The sequence below is a fragment of the Plecotus auritus genome (genome assembly GCF_963455305.1).
Source record: "Plecotus auritus genome assembly, chromosome: 1".
Lineage (NCBI taxonomy): Eukaryota > Metazoa > Chordata > Mammalia > Chiroptera > Vespertilionidae > Plecotus > Plecotus auritus.
This window is the reverse complement of record NC_137770.1, coordinates 103,997,436-104,011,640: the sequence shown is the minus strand read 5'-3', so window position 1 is coordinate 104,011,640 and position 14,205 is coordinate 103,997,436. Positions and strand designations below refer to the sequence as shown.

General features: G+C 40.3%; 1 long non-coding RNA gene across 1 annotated transcript in view; it reads left to right on the top strand.

Moving 5' to 3' along the window:
- The window catches only part of LOC308234242, a 179,593-nt gene that overhangs the window by 11,511 nt on the left and 153,877 nt on the right, over positions 1-14,205 (top strand). The window lies entirely within an intron of this gene.

The following is a 14,205-nucleotide window of genomic DNA, read 5'->3' as shown; positions in this document are numbered from 1 at the left end:
AAGGAAGGAAGGAAGGAAGGAAGGAAGGAAGGAAGGAAGGAAGGGGAAAGACAGACCTTCCTTGACTCCAATTACTGCTGTCACATTCCTCACTTCAGCCAAATTTCCAATAAGACTTGTCTCTGACAACTCTAGTTTCATTCTTCACTCCTCTATTCATATTTTGTCAAAATAGATGTTCCTAAGGCAGTAATTCTTCAGTGCTGATTCTCCACAGAGCATTTGGAAATGTGTGGCAGTATATTTGTGGTTTTGTCTTGTATATTTTTAGTTATAACAAGGGTGAGGTGTGCTACTGGTGTTTAGTTGTCAAAGGTCAACGATACCTAACATATTGTAATGTGTAGGACAATTCCTCACATTTAAGAATTGTCCTGATTAAAATACCAATTTCACCCCATTGAAAAATAGTCTTAATGTCACTCTTTGACTTCTATGTACCTATATCCACAATATTTTTCAGTCTTTTTTCTGCTTGCTCTTAGAACATTGTACATCAGTAGTTACTCTTTGTATTATCCCTCTCTCTTGGCTTCTGTAATACATTACATTCCTTGTTTACATCCTACTTCTCTAACAACTCTCAATTCTTTTTTTTTTTAAATATATTTTATTGATATATTACAGAGAGGAAGGGAGAGGGATAGAGAGTTAGAAACATCGATGAGAGAGAAACATCGATTAGCTGCCTCCTGCACACCTCCTACTGGGGATGTGCCCGCAACCAAGGTATGTGCCCTTGACCGGAATCGAACCTGGGACCTTTCAGTCCGCAGGCCGACGCTCTATCCACTGAGCCAAACCAGTTTCAGCACAACTCTCAATTCTTTTTATAGGCCCATCCTCCTTTACTCCACTACCAAATCTTGAGGTTCTTCAAAATCAGTCCCTTGAAAGTGATATCAACAAAAATGGTGAGTTGGGAACTCCAAGGACATGTCCCTCTATATAAAGAGCAAATAAATTTCAGAAATTATTTAGAATCAAATTTATGTGAACTCTGGAAACTGATCAAACATTACAGTAACCAGACAGACAATGAAGAAAAACTTGGTTGAATCTCTGTAGGAGAGCTTTGTGGCCTGATTTAAACTTATTGTGGCCCCTTTTCACGATCCCTGGTTCAGTGACAGGAATAAAGCCTTTTAAAAATTCTCACATAGTCCTGGGAATCTGAAAGGACACATGCATGCCCAGGGTGGGGCAAATGTTCAGAAAAGACCTGAAAAGGCCCTACATAACTCACCTCTGCCTAACTTTCAGGCTCTGCTCAAATAGGAAATAAGGTAGATTTATAGATTGCCCAATACATACATAGAACCCACTGTCAAAGATAGGAATTTTTATATTTTGGTCCTAGGCATTTAAGGTAATCTCTGATGAATCACTAGTTGGCCACTAAGCCAACAAAACAGACTTCAATGGCCACACACAGTAATAGAGAATTTGTAAAATTATTTTTAAAAATTTAGTAAACAGACAACAGCAACCATAATGAGCAGCAACAAACTCTAGGAAGCATGAAAATCTTATTTTCATACTTGCCACAGTATAATAATTTAAATGTCTAGTTTTCAACAAAAAAATTACAAGGCAGACATAAAAAGAAGACAGTATGGCCCATACACAGGAAATACATTAGTAGAAACTCTCAGGAAGAACACATATATTGGCCTATTAGACAAAGTTTTACCATGAACCCTTTTAAAGATGTTGCAAGAGCTAAATGAAATCATGGACAAAAAGGTAAAGGATATCAGAAAAACAATGTCTCACCAAATAAGGGAATCTCAATAAAGAGATTGAAATTGTAAAAAGGAAACAAATAGAAATTCTGCAGTTGAAAAACACAATAACTGAAACTAATAATTCACTGGAGGGGTTCAACAACAGATATGAGCAGTGAGAAGAAAGAATCAGTAGACTTTAAGATAGGTCAATTAAGATCACCCAATCTAAACTGAAAGGAAAAAAAATGAACAGAGCTTAAGAGACCTGTGGGAAATATTAACTATACTAATTTTTGCATGATGGGTGTCCAAGGATGAGGGGAGAGATAAAAAAGACAATTTGAAGAAATAATGGTCGAAAACTTCCCAAATTTTATAAAAGACATGAGTCTAGGTTTTTAAGAAGCTCAACAATCTCCAAGTATGTTAAGTTCAAAGAGACCTACACCAAGACACATTATAATCAAACTGTCAAAAGTCATTGACAAATAATTTTTTAAAATTATATTTTTATTGATATCAGAGAGGAAGGGAGAGGGAGAGAGAGAGATAGAGACATCAATGATGAGAGAGAATCATTGATTGACTGCCTCCTGCATGCTCCCCACTGGGGATTGAGCCTGCAACCTTGGCATGTACCCTTGACCGGAATTGAACCTGAAACGCTTCAGTCTGTGGGCCGACACTCTATCCACTGAGCCAAACTGGCTAGGGTTGACAAAGAATTTTGAGAGAAGCAAGTCCTTACATACAAGAGATCCTTAGTAAGATTAACAGCTGATTTTTTTTCCCTCCTGAAACCATGGAAGCTAGGAGGCAATCAGATGACATATTCAAAGTGCAGAAAGAAAATAACTGTCAGCCAAGAATTCTGTATTCAGCAAAACTATCCTTGAAAAATATAGATGAAACAAGACATTCTCAGATAAACAAAAACGATTCGTTTGTCACTGTAAGACCTGCCATACAAGAAATACCAAATGGAATCCTTCGGCCTGAAATGAAGGGACACTGGGCAGTACCATGAAGAAATCAACAGTTAAAGGTAACTATATAGGTAGATATAAAAGTCAAGGTTAATATATTTTTTGTTAGTAACTCCTTTTTGTGATTTGAAAGATAACTACGAAAACAATAGTTATAAATCTGTGTCATTGGGCACACAATGTATAAAGATGTAATTTGCAATAACATGAGAGAGAGAAGATGAAGCCTAGGAGAAAAAATATTTTTACTAATGAAACTTTCCCATTTCCTTATTCCCCTTTGCAACACAGTTTCTTGAAATAATAGTCTATGTTTGTCTCAAATACCTCCCTTGTCATTCTCACCTGAACTTAGTCCTGTCAGGATTTCACCCCTTCACCAAAACTGCTTTTGTCAAATCACTAATACCCTCAATATGGTAATTCCAAAGGTTAATCATTAATCTTATGATTATTTGACCTACAGCAACATTTGAAACAGTGGATTTATTCCTTCCTCCATAATATACTCCCTCCCACCCCCCTTGATTTCCAGAACATCACACTTTTTCCCTACATTATTGATGTCTCCTTTACTGGTCTGATGCTTCTTCCTAATCTCATATTAGAGTGCCCTGGGCTCAGTCCTTTCTCCATCTATACATCTTAGTGATCTTAACTAGTTTCATGACTTAAAAACATCTGTTTGCTGACAACTTTCTAACTTATATCTAGCCTTCTCTCCTGAAATCCTTGGTTCTCTTTGAAATCTCCTTTTGGAGGTCAAGTGGACATCTGAAACCTAACATTCAAAAGCAAATTCCTGATTTTCCAACCCTTATCCTGTTCAGGAGTCATTCTAATTTCACTGATGCTAACTCCGTCCTTCCTGTTGCTGAGGCTTGATTTTTCTCTTTTATACCACACATTCTATCAAGAAATTCTGTTGGCTGTACCTTTGAAGTAGAACTAGACTACTTTTCAGTTCCTCAATAACTGCCAGCCTTATCCAAGCTAGTATCATCCCTCACCTAGATTACTGCTTAGTTGCCTACTATTGGATCTCTCTGGTTCTACCCTTGCTCCATATAGTCTATGCTCAACATAATAGCCAGTGTTGCTTTTAAAATATAAATATCCCTGTGTCATCTGCTTAGAAGTTTTCAATGACTCCTTTTATCACTCATAGTGAAACCTCAGTCATAACAATGGCATACAAAAGCCTTTGACCCCACTCCTTCCTCTCTGACCTCATCTCTAATTCTCTGCCCTTGCTTGCTCTAATGGCCTCCTTGCCCTTCAAATGATCTTGGCATGCTACCACTGGAGCGCTTTTGCACAAGCTGTTTATTCTTCATTTTGCTATGTACCCATTTAGCTAACTCCCTTATTTCCTTTAAGTTTTTGCTCAAATTTCACTTTCTCGGGGCATTTTTAAAATCACCATATTTAAAATTGAAGCCCTTCCACCTGTACCCATGATTCCCCTATATCTGCTTTGTTTTATTTTATCTATACACTTGTCACCTTCTGGCATGCTGTATATTTTACTAATTATGTTTATTGCCTGCTACTTACTAATGTAAGTTTCACAAAGTCAGGAATCTTTCTTTTGCTCACTGATATATTTCAAGTATGTGGCTCATAGTTGATGCTCGATAAATATTTGGTGAATGAATGAACAAATGAATAAAAAAACCAACAACTTACTATTTTTAAAAACACTTGTGGATAAAAGGGGGGATATACAATAGTTCAGTGACGAAAAGTAATGTGACAAGGTGATTCTACATAATAAAACCCTAATATGCAAATCGACCGAACATGGAACAACTGGTTGCTATGATGTGCACTGACCACCAGGGGGCAGACGCTTAACCCAGGAGCTGCCCCCTGATGGTCAGTGTGCTCCCACAGGGTGAGTGCCACTCAGCCAGAAGCCAGGCTCACGGCTGACGGGCATAGCAGTGGTGGTGGGAGCCTCTCCCACCTCTGCTGCAGGTGGGTGGTAAGGAGCAAGGGGTCAAGGGATCCCGGATTGCGAGAGGGTGCAGGCTGGGCTGAGGGACCCACCCACCCAGTGGATGAATCTCATGCACCGGGCCTCTAGTCTGATTGTAATTCCTAAGTGGGCAGGTCATGGTGGGTAGTCACACCCCAGGCCTGTAACTTTAGTAAAATATTTTTAAGCAAGTGCTGCCCATTGTTTTTGTGCATCTAGGCTAACACATCTAGGCAATGCCATAAGTAATTCTCTCTTCCAGACCCCTCAAATGGGCAAAGGACCATCAAAGGAGCACATAATCTTAACTATCCTGTACCTTGCATTCTCCCACCTTCGTGTAATTTTCTTTCTTCCTTAATTCAAACTTATAAAAGAAACTGTAAATCTGTCATTCTTTGGAACATTTGAAATCTTACTTCCCAGCATTGTTGTCAGTTTGTCTCAAATAAGCTCTTTCTCTTCGTTTGTCTGTGTTTTTAAATTTATTTTTATTGTTAAAAGTATTGCAGATGTCCCTTTTTCTCCCCCATTGACCCCTTCCACCCTACACCTGCCACTCCCAGGCCTTCACCACACAATTTTTTTTAAATTTTATTTTATTGTTTAAAGTATTACATATAGTAGTACATATGTCTCCTTTTTTCCCCCCATTGACCTTCCCCCAGCCTCCCCTAACCCCTGTCGCATGCCCTCATCCCACCCCCCCGCCAGTGTCTTGTGTCCATTGGTTGTGCTTATATGCATGTATACAAGTCCTACAGTTGATCTCTTTCCCACCCTCCCCAATACTCCCCAGCCTCCCCACTGTAATTTTGACAGTCTGTTCAATGCTTTACTGCCTCTGTATCTATCTTTTTGTTCATCAGGTTATAATGTTCTTTATTTTCCATAAATGAGTGAGATCATGTGGTATTTTTCTTTCATTGCCTGGCTTATTTCACTTAGCATAATGCTCTCCAGTTCCATCCATGCTGCTTCAAATGGTAGGAATTCTTTCTTTTTTATACCAGTGTAGTATACCATTGTGTAGATGTGCCATAATTTTCTAATCCACTCATCTGCTGATGGGCATTTGGGCTGTTTCCAAATCTTAGCTATAGTGAATTGTGCTGCTATGAACATAGGGGTGCATATATCCTTTCTGATTGGTGTTTCTAGTTTCTCGGGATATATTCCTAGAAGTGGGATCACTGGGTCAAATGGGAGTTCCATTTTTAGTTTTTTGAGGAAACTCCATACTGTTCTCCACAGTGGCTGCACCAGTCTGCATTCCCACCAGCAGTGCACCAGGGTTCCTTTTTCTCTGCATCCTCGCTAGCACTTGTCGTTTGTTGATTTGTTGATGATAGCCATTCTGACAGGTGTGAGATGGTACCGCATTGTCGTTTTGATTTGCATCTCTCGGATAACTAGTGACTTTGAGCATGTTTTCATATGTTTCTTGGCCTTCCTTCTGTCTTCTTTTGAAAAGTTTCTATTTAGGTCCGTTACCCATATTTTTATTGGATCATTTGTCTTCCTTTTATTAAGTTGTATGAGTTCCCTGTAAATGCTGGAGATTAGACCTTTATCAGTGATAACATTTGTAAATATGTTCTCCCACACAGTGGGCTTTCTTGTTGTTTTGTTGATGGTTTCTTTTGCTGTACAAAAGCTTTTTATTTTGATGTAGTCCCATTTGTTTATTTTCTCTTTAGTTTCCATTGCCCTAGAAGTGGTATCAGTGAAGAAATTGCTTCGACATATGTCTGAGATTTCTCTGCCAGTGGATTCCTCTAGTATTTTTATGGTTTCCCATTTTATGTTTAAGTCCTTTATCAATTTTGAGTTTATTTGTGTGTATGGTGTAAGTTGGTGATCTAGTTTCAGTTTTTTGCATGTATCTGTCCAATTTTCCCAACACCATTTATTGAAGAGACAATCTTGACTGCATTGTATGCTCTTGCCTCCTTTGTCAAATATTAATTGAGCAAAGTGGTTTGGGTCAATATCTGGGTTCTCTATCCTATTCCATTGGTCTATAGGTCTGTTCTTGTGCCAGTACCAGGCTGTTTTCAGAACAGTGGTTTTGTAATACAGCTTGATATCTGGTATTGAGATCCCACCTACTTTGTTCTTCTTTCTCAAGATTGCTGTGGCTATTCGGGGTCTTTTTTTATTCCAGATGACTTTATGGAGAGTTCTTTCTAGGTCTGTGAAATATGCCTTTGGTATTTTAGTGGGGAGTGCATTAAATCTATATATTGCTTTGGGTAGTATGGACATTTTAATGATGTTGATTCTACCAATCCATGAACATGGTATGTTCTTCCATCTGTTTACGTCTTCCTCTATCTCTTTTTTCAGTGTCCTATAGTTTTCTGCGTATAGGTCTTTTACCTCCTTAGTTAAGTTTATTCCTAGGTATCTTAATTTTTTGGTGCAATGGTAAATGGGATTGCTTTTTTAGTCTCTCTTTCTGTAAGTTCACTATTGGTGTATAGAAATGCCATAGATTTCTTGGCGTTAATTTTGTATCCTGCTACATTGCCGAATTTATTAAGTCTAAAAGTTTTTTGATGGAGTCTTTAGGGTATTTTATGTACAATATCATGTCATCTGCGAATAAGGAGAGTTTTACTTCTTCTTTTCCAGTTTGGATGCCTTTTATTTCTTCTTCTTGTCTAATCACAATGGCTAATACTTCCAGTACTATGTCAAACAGGAGTGGTGAGAGTGGGCATCCCTGTCTTGTTCCTGTTATTAGGGGAAATGGTTTTAGTTTTTGTCCATTGAGTATGATGTTGGCTGTGGGTTTCTCATATATGGCTTTTATTATTTTGAGGTATGATCCTTCTATTCCACCTTGCTGAGAGTTTTTATCAAAAATGGGTGTTGGATTTTGTCAAATGCTTTTTCTGCATCAATTGTTATGACTATGTGGTTTTTATCTCTCATTTTGTTTATGTGATGTATCATGTTTATTGATTTGTAGATATTGTACCATCCTTGCATTCCTGGGATAAATACTACTTGGTCATGGTATATGATCTTTCTGATGTACTGCTGAATCCTATTTGTTAGAATTTTGTTGAGAATTTTGGCATCTATGTTCATGAGGGATATTGGCCTATAATTCTCTTTCATTTTGTTGTCTTTATCTAGTTTTGATATTAGGATGATACTGGCTTCATAGAATGAGCTTGAAAGTGTTCCTTCCTCTTGAATTTTTTGGAATAGTCTGAGGAGGATAGGTTTTAGTTCTTCCTTGAATGTTTGGTAAAACTCTCCTGTGAAGCCATCTGGCCCTGGGGTTTTGTTTGCTGGAAGCTTTTTTATGACTACTTCAATTTCTTCCATAGTTATTTGCCTATTGAGATGTTTAGATTCTTCCTGATTGAGTTTTGGAAGGTTGTATTTTTCTAGGAATCTGTCCATTCCCTCCAGGTTGTCTAGTTTGTTGGAATAGAATTGTTCATAGTATTTTTTAACAATCCTTTGTATTTCTGTGGGTTCTGTTGTTATTTCTCCTCTTTCATTTCTGATTTTGTTTATTTGGGTCCTCTCTCTTTGCTTCTTGGTGAGCCTGGCTAGAGGTTCATCAATCTTGTTTATCCTTTCAAAGAACCAGCTCTTGGTTTTGTTGATCTTTTGTATTTTTTTTTTTTTGGTCCCTATGTCGTTTATCTTTGCTCTGATCTTTATTATTTCCTTCCTTCTGCTTACAGTGGGCTTTTCTTGTTGCTCTCTTTCTAACTCTTTGAGTTGTAGGGTTAGGTAATTTATTACCATTGTTTCTTGTTTTTGTAGTAGACTTGTAGAGCTACGAACTTCCCTCTCAATACTGCTTTTGCTGTGTCCCATAGATTTTGGATTGTTGTGTTTTCATTGTCATTTGTTGCCATGATGTTTTTTATTTCTTCCTTGATCTCTCTGGTAACCCAGTCATTGTTTAATAGCATGCTATTTAGTCTCCAGGTGTTTGATTTTTTTGGATTGTTTTTATTGTAGTTGATTTCTAGTTTTATGCCATTGTGATCTGAGAAGATGCTTGATATGATTTCTATCTTCTTGAATTTGAAGAGACTTTGCCTATGACCCAATATATGGTCTATCTTTGAAAATGACCCATGTGCACTTGAGAAGAATGTATATTCTGTGGCTTTGGGGTGAAATGTTCTGAAGATGTCAATTAATTCCATCTGGTCTAGTGAGTCATTTAGGATTGATGCTTCTTTGCTGATTTTTTGTTTAGAAGATTTGTCTAATGGTGATAGTGGGTATTAAAGTCCCCCACTATTATTGTATTGCTGTCAGTTTCTCCCTAGACATCCTCCAGGAGATTTTTTATGTATTTGGGTGCTCCTGTATGGGGTGCATATATGTTTACCAGAGTTATTTCTTCTTGTTGGATTGCTCCCTTTAGTATTATGAAGTGGCCTTCCTTATCTCTTTTTAAGTCCTTCACTTTGAGATCTAATTTGTCAGATATAAGTATTGCTACCCCAGCTTTTTTTTCTTTTCCATTCACCTGGAAAACCTTTTTCCATCCCTTCACCCTCAGTCTGTGTGCGTCTTTTTTTCTGAGGTGGGTTTCCTGTATACAGCAGATATATGGGTCAGGTTTTCTAATCCACTCAGTTACCCTATGTCTTTTGATTGGGGCATTTAATCCATTTACATTTAAAGTTATTATTGATAGGTGCTTATTTGTTGTCATTTTTATTCTTTTCCCCTGTGTTCCTTCTTCGCTTTCTATTTCTTCTTTTTACAGCAGACCCTTCAGCATTTCTTGCATTGCTGGTTTGGTGGTAATAAACCCCCTTAGTCCTTTTTTTGTCTGTGAAGCTCCTGATTCCACCTTCAATTTTGAATGATAGCCTTGCTGCGTATAGTATTCTTGGATTCAGTCCCTTGCTTTGCATCACTTTGTATATTTCATTCCATTCCCTTCTGGCCTGGTGTGTTTCTGTTGAGAAATGAGTTGGTATTCTAATAGGAGAATCCTTGTCGGTAACTTTCTGTCTCTCTCTGGCAGCCTTTTTTTTTTTTTTTTTTAAATATATTTTATTGATTTTTTACAGAGAGGAAGGGAAAGGGATAGAGAGCCAGAAACATCGATTAGAGAGAAACATCGACCAGATGCCTCCTGCACACTCCCTACTGGGGATGTGCCTGCAACCAGGGTACATACCCTTGACTGGAATTGAACCCAGGACCCTTCAGTCTGCAGGCCGATGCTTTATCCACTGAGCCAAACCAGTTAGGGCTCTGGCAGCCTTTAAGATTCTTACTTTGTTGGTGTTTGCCAATTTAATTATGATGTGTCTTGGTGTCGGTCTTTTGGGGTTCAACTTGTTTGGGACTCTATGTACTTCTTGGACTTGCATAGTTTTTTTCTTGCCAATATCAAGGAAGTTTTCTGTCATTATTTCTTCAAACGGGTTTTCTATTCCTTGCTTCTCTTCCTCTCCTTCTGGTACCCCTATCTTGTTTCGTTTTGTGTTGTCTCAAAGCTCCCTTAGGCTCTCCTCTTGCTTTTTAAGTCTTCTTTCCAGTTGCTGCTGTGTTTGTTTTTTCCTACCTTGTCTTCTAATTCGCTGATGCGGTCCTCAGCCTCTTCTAGTCTACTTTTTAAGCCTTCCATTGTGTTCTTTATTGCAGCTATGTCATTCTTCATCTCCTCTTGGTTCCTTTTCATGTTGGTGACATTCTCATTCAGCTCCTTATAGTTCTCATTGAGTATTGTATATTTGTCATTAAGTTGTGTGTATTTTTCATCCAGCTGTTTAAACATCCTTATAACCATTACTCTGAATTCTATCTCTGTTAAGCTGCTAGCATCAATTTTGTTTAACTCCCTTTCTGGTGATTCCTCTTTTTCTTTCCTTTGGGGATTGCTTTTTTGTTTTCCCATGTTTTGCTGTAACGTTTTGATTGTAGGTGCTATTGGTTTGATACTTAGGTTCTTTTGGGGATGGTGCTACTGGTGTGATTTCTCAGGTCTTCTTGGCTTGGTAATCTAGTATAGCTCCCTACTAGAGCTATTTGGGTTCTCTTGATGTAGGCCCGTGAGCTGGAAAGGTACAACTGTGGTGTCTAGAAGTCAGCAGCCGTGGAGGGGGGTGTTCCAATTTTTGCTGTCTTGTGCCCTTGATTGAAATCGTGCATTCCCAGCGGGGACTCACAGTGGCACCCAGGAACCGTCTGTTGGGGTGATGGGTCTCAGGGGCCTGTGCTCTGGAAAGGCGTGACTGTGGTGTCCAGAGTTCTGTAGTTGTAGGGTGGGCAGACTCAGCTTTTGCTGGTGCACCTGTGGTGGATATGCACACGCTCCCAGTGGAGGCTCACAGGGGCACCTGCGGTGTGTTTGCCAGCAAGGGGCACTGAAGCACTCTGAAGGGCCCTGGCACTGAAGCCACATAATTGAGGCGTCTGTGGGCAGGTATCCAGGATGAGTATATTCAGAATTTCTACTGCCAGGGGGAGTGCATCCATGTTTGTCCAAGATCACACCCAGCAAGGACTCACAGTAGATCCCACAAGTGCCCTGTGGATAGATGGGCTCAGGGTGCCTGCCCGTTGGAAATGTGAGCACGAACTGTGGCTGGCGGTGCGTTTGCCAGTGCATTTGCCGGTGTAGAGCTCTGACACACTTTGAGGGGCCCTGGCGCTGAAGTTACACAGCTGGGGTGTCTGCAGGCAGTTATTCAGGCAGAGGAAATTCAGAATTTCTGCTGCAGGGCAGCGCGCCCTTGTCTATACAGAATCACACCCAGCGGGGGCTCCCAGTGGCTCCCAGGTGCTGCCTACGGAGTTGTGTGCGCTGGATGCCTGCACGCTGGAGACGCACAAATGTGGTGTCCGGAGTTCTGCCGCTGGGGAGGGGGGAAGATGCACTTACTACTGCAGGAACAGTGCACCTTTGGAGGTGTAGGTCCCAGGGTCCGTGGGTCTGCAGTTGGGGTAGCAGGATTTTGGCTGTAGTGGCTGCTGGGTCGTGGGTAGTGTCAAAGTCCTGACTGGGTGGTGGTGCTGATGAGTTCCTAGAAAAGGCCGCTGTCCCCTTCAAGATGGCGTGGGCTCCGTGCCTGAGTCCTGCAGTCCAGGGAGTGCCCACAACGGTAGTAGTCTATCCTTGTCCAAAAGAGCCTGGTCTGCCAGCCCCTGCTGCTCCTGCGAGATTTAACTGTCCCTTATTCACTCACACACATACCACACACTCTCCTTTCATACCCTCACTCACTCACTTCCTCTCCCTTACCTCTGTCCTGCCAGCCACCATCTTTTTCTCCACTTCACCACACTATTGTCTGTGTTTGTGGGCTATGCATATCTTTACTAATAAAAGGGTAATATGCTAATTAGACCGGATAGACCAGACATCTTCCAGACGGCCTTCCTGATGTCCTTCCAGACAAAGCCACAGTGGCGGGGCCAAGGCAGAGGTGGTTAAGGGCGATCATGCAGGCAGGCAGAGGCGGTTAGGGGCAATCAGGCAGGCAGACTAGTTAGGGGCATTCAGGTAGGCAGGCAGGTGAGCAGTTAGGAGCTAGCGGTCCCGGATTGTGAGAGGGATGTCTGACTGCCTAAAGGTTTAGGCCCGATCCTGCAGGGACATCTGGCTGTCGGACATTCCCCGAGGGATCTCGGATTGGAGAGTGTGCAGTCCAGGCTGAGGGACCCCCCCTCTCTGTGATGAATTTCATGCACCGGGCCTCTAGTATGCATATAAGTTCCCCGGTTAATCTCTCCCCACCCAACACCCACCCCTACTTTCCCTCTGAAATTTGTCAGTCTGTTCCATGCTTCTATGTCTCTGGATCTATTTTGTTCATTATTTTGTTCACTAGTAGCCCTGCGCACAAATCCGTGAGCCAGTAGCTCTCTGCGGGGCCTGGCCACTCCGCGCCCACTGCCCAGAGGCTTTCCATGGCCCAGAGGCTCATCCGCGCCCTAGCCTGGCCAGGGCCAATCTGCAGCCGGGTGCATAATGCTTGCCTCTTGGCCAGGACAATGATGCAAGCACCCCCCGACCCCCGGCCGCTCCGTGCCCGTTGCCCAGAGGCCCTCTGCGGCTGGGGTGGAATGCTTGCCTTGTCGCCGCTCATGCTGCCCGCTCTCAGCAACCGCACCCCTGGGACTGGGGGACTCCGGTGGGGCTGAGAGGACTGGGCGCTGCCATCTTGTGGCTATGGGTGCCGCCATCTTTGTGATGGAGTGTCGGTTAATTTGCATATTACCCTTTTATTAGATTCCACATATGAGAGATCCTATGATACTTTTCTTTCTCTGATTGGCTAATTTTGCTTAGCAAATACTCTCCAGGTCCCTCCATGCTGTCTCAAATGGTAAGAGACCCTTCTTTTTTACAGCTGCATTGTATTCCATGGTGTAAATATACCACAGATTTTTTATCCAATAATCTATAATATGTTTACCAGTACATCTCATAGGGCAAAGGAAACTGAGGAGAAAATAAACAAATGGGACTACATCAAAATAAAAAGCTTCTGCACAGTAAAAACAACAACAACAACAACAACAAAAACACACACACAAAACCATCAACAAAATGAAAAGGAGCCCACTGCATAGAAAAACATATTTCCCAATGATATATCTGATAAGGGATTAATTTCCAAAATATATAAGGAACTCATACAACTTAACAAAAGGAAGACAAACAGTCCAATTAAAAAATGGGGAAAGGACTAAAAAGACTGTTCTCTGAAGTGGACATACAGAAGGCCAAGAGACATATGAAAAGCTCAAATTTACTAATCATCTAAGAGATGCAAATTATAATGACAATGAGGTATCTCCTCACACCTTTCAGAATGGTATCTGCAGCCACTGTGGAAAACAATATGGAGTTTCCTCCAAAAATTAAAAATGGAACTTTCATTTGACCCAGTGATCCCACTTCTAGGAATATATCCTTAGAAACGCAAAACACCATTCAGAAAGAATATATGCACCCCTATGTTCATAGCATGCAATTTACAATACTTAAGATCTGGAAACAGCCAAAGTACCCATTAATAGATGAGTGGATCAAATAAACTCTTCTAAAAATTATTTACATATTTGGGTGTTTCTTATATTGACACACTGTACTGTATACTTATTGGATCATAGCACAAAGTTGAAATTACAAATTGGAAGACTAGAACACTTGAAAATATGAAAATACATGATGTCAACCTAAGAAATTACAACTACATGAAATTATGAATACAGATAATAATAAAGGGAAGCTAATCCCATACATTAAAATTTACTATAAATTAAACTAATTTAAAGTTAAACTAATTATATTATGGGTATTGGAAGGGACAAATAATATATGGACTATGTTAAAGAGTACAAAAATCCATGTGGTTATAACAAATCAGTATGTTTTTAAGGAGATATTCTAATTTAGTAAATTGATGGAATATTTAAGAAGTGATCTTGAAATAACCAGCCACCAGTTGTAAAGATATAATTAGATCCCCTCTTTACATCATACTTAAAAATAAAT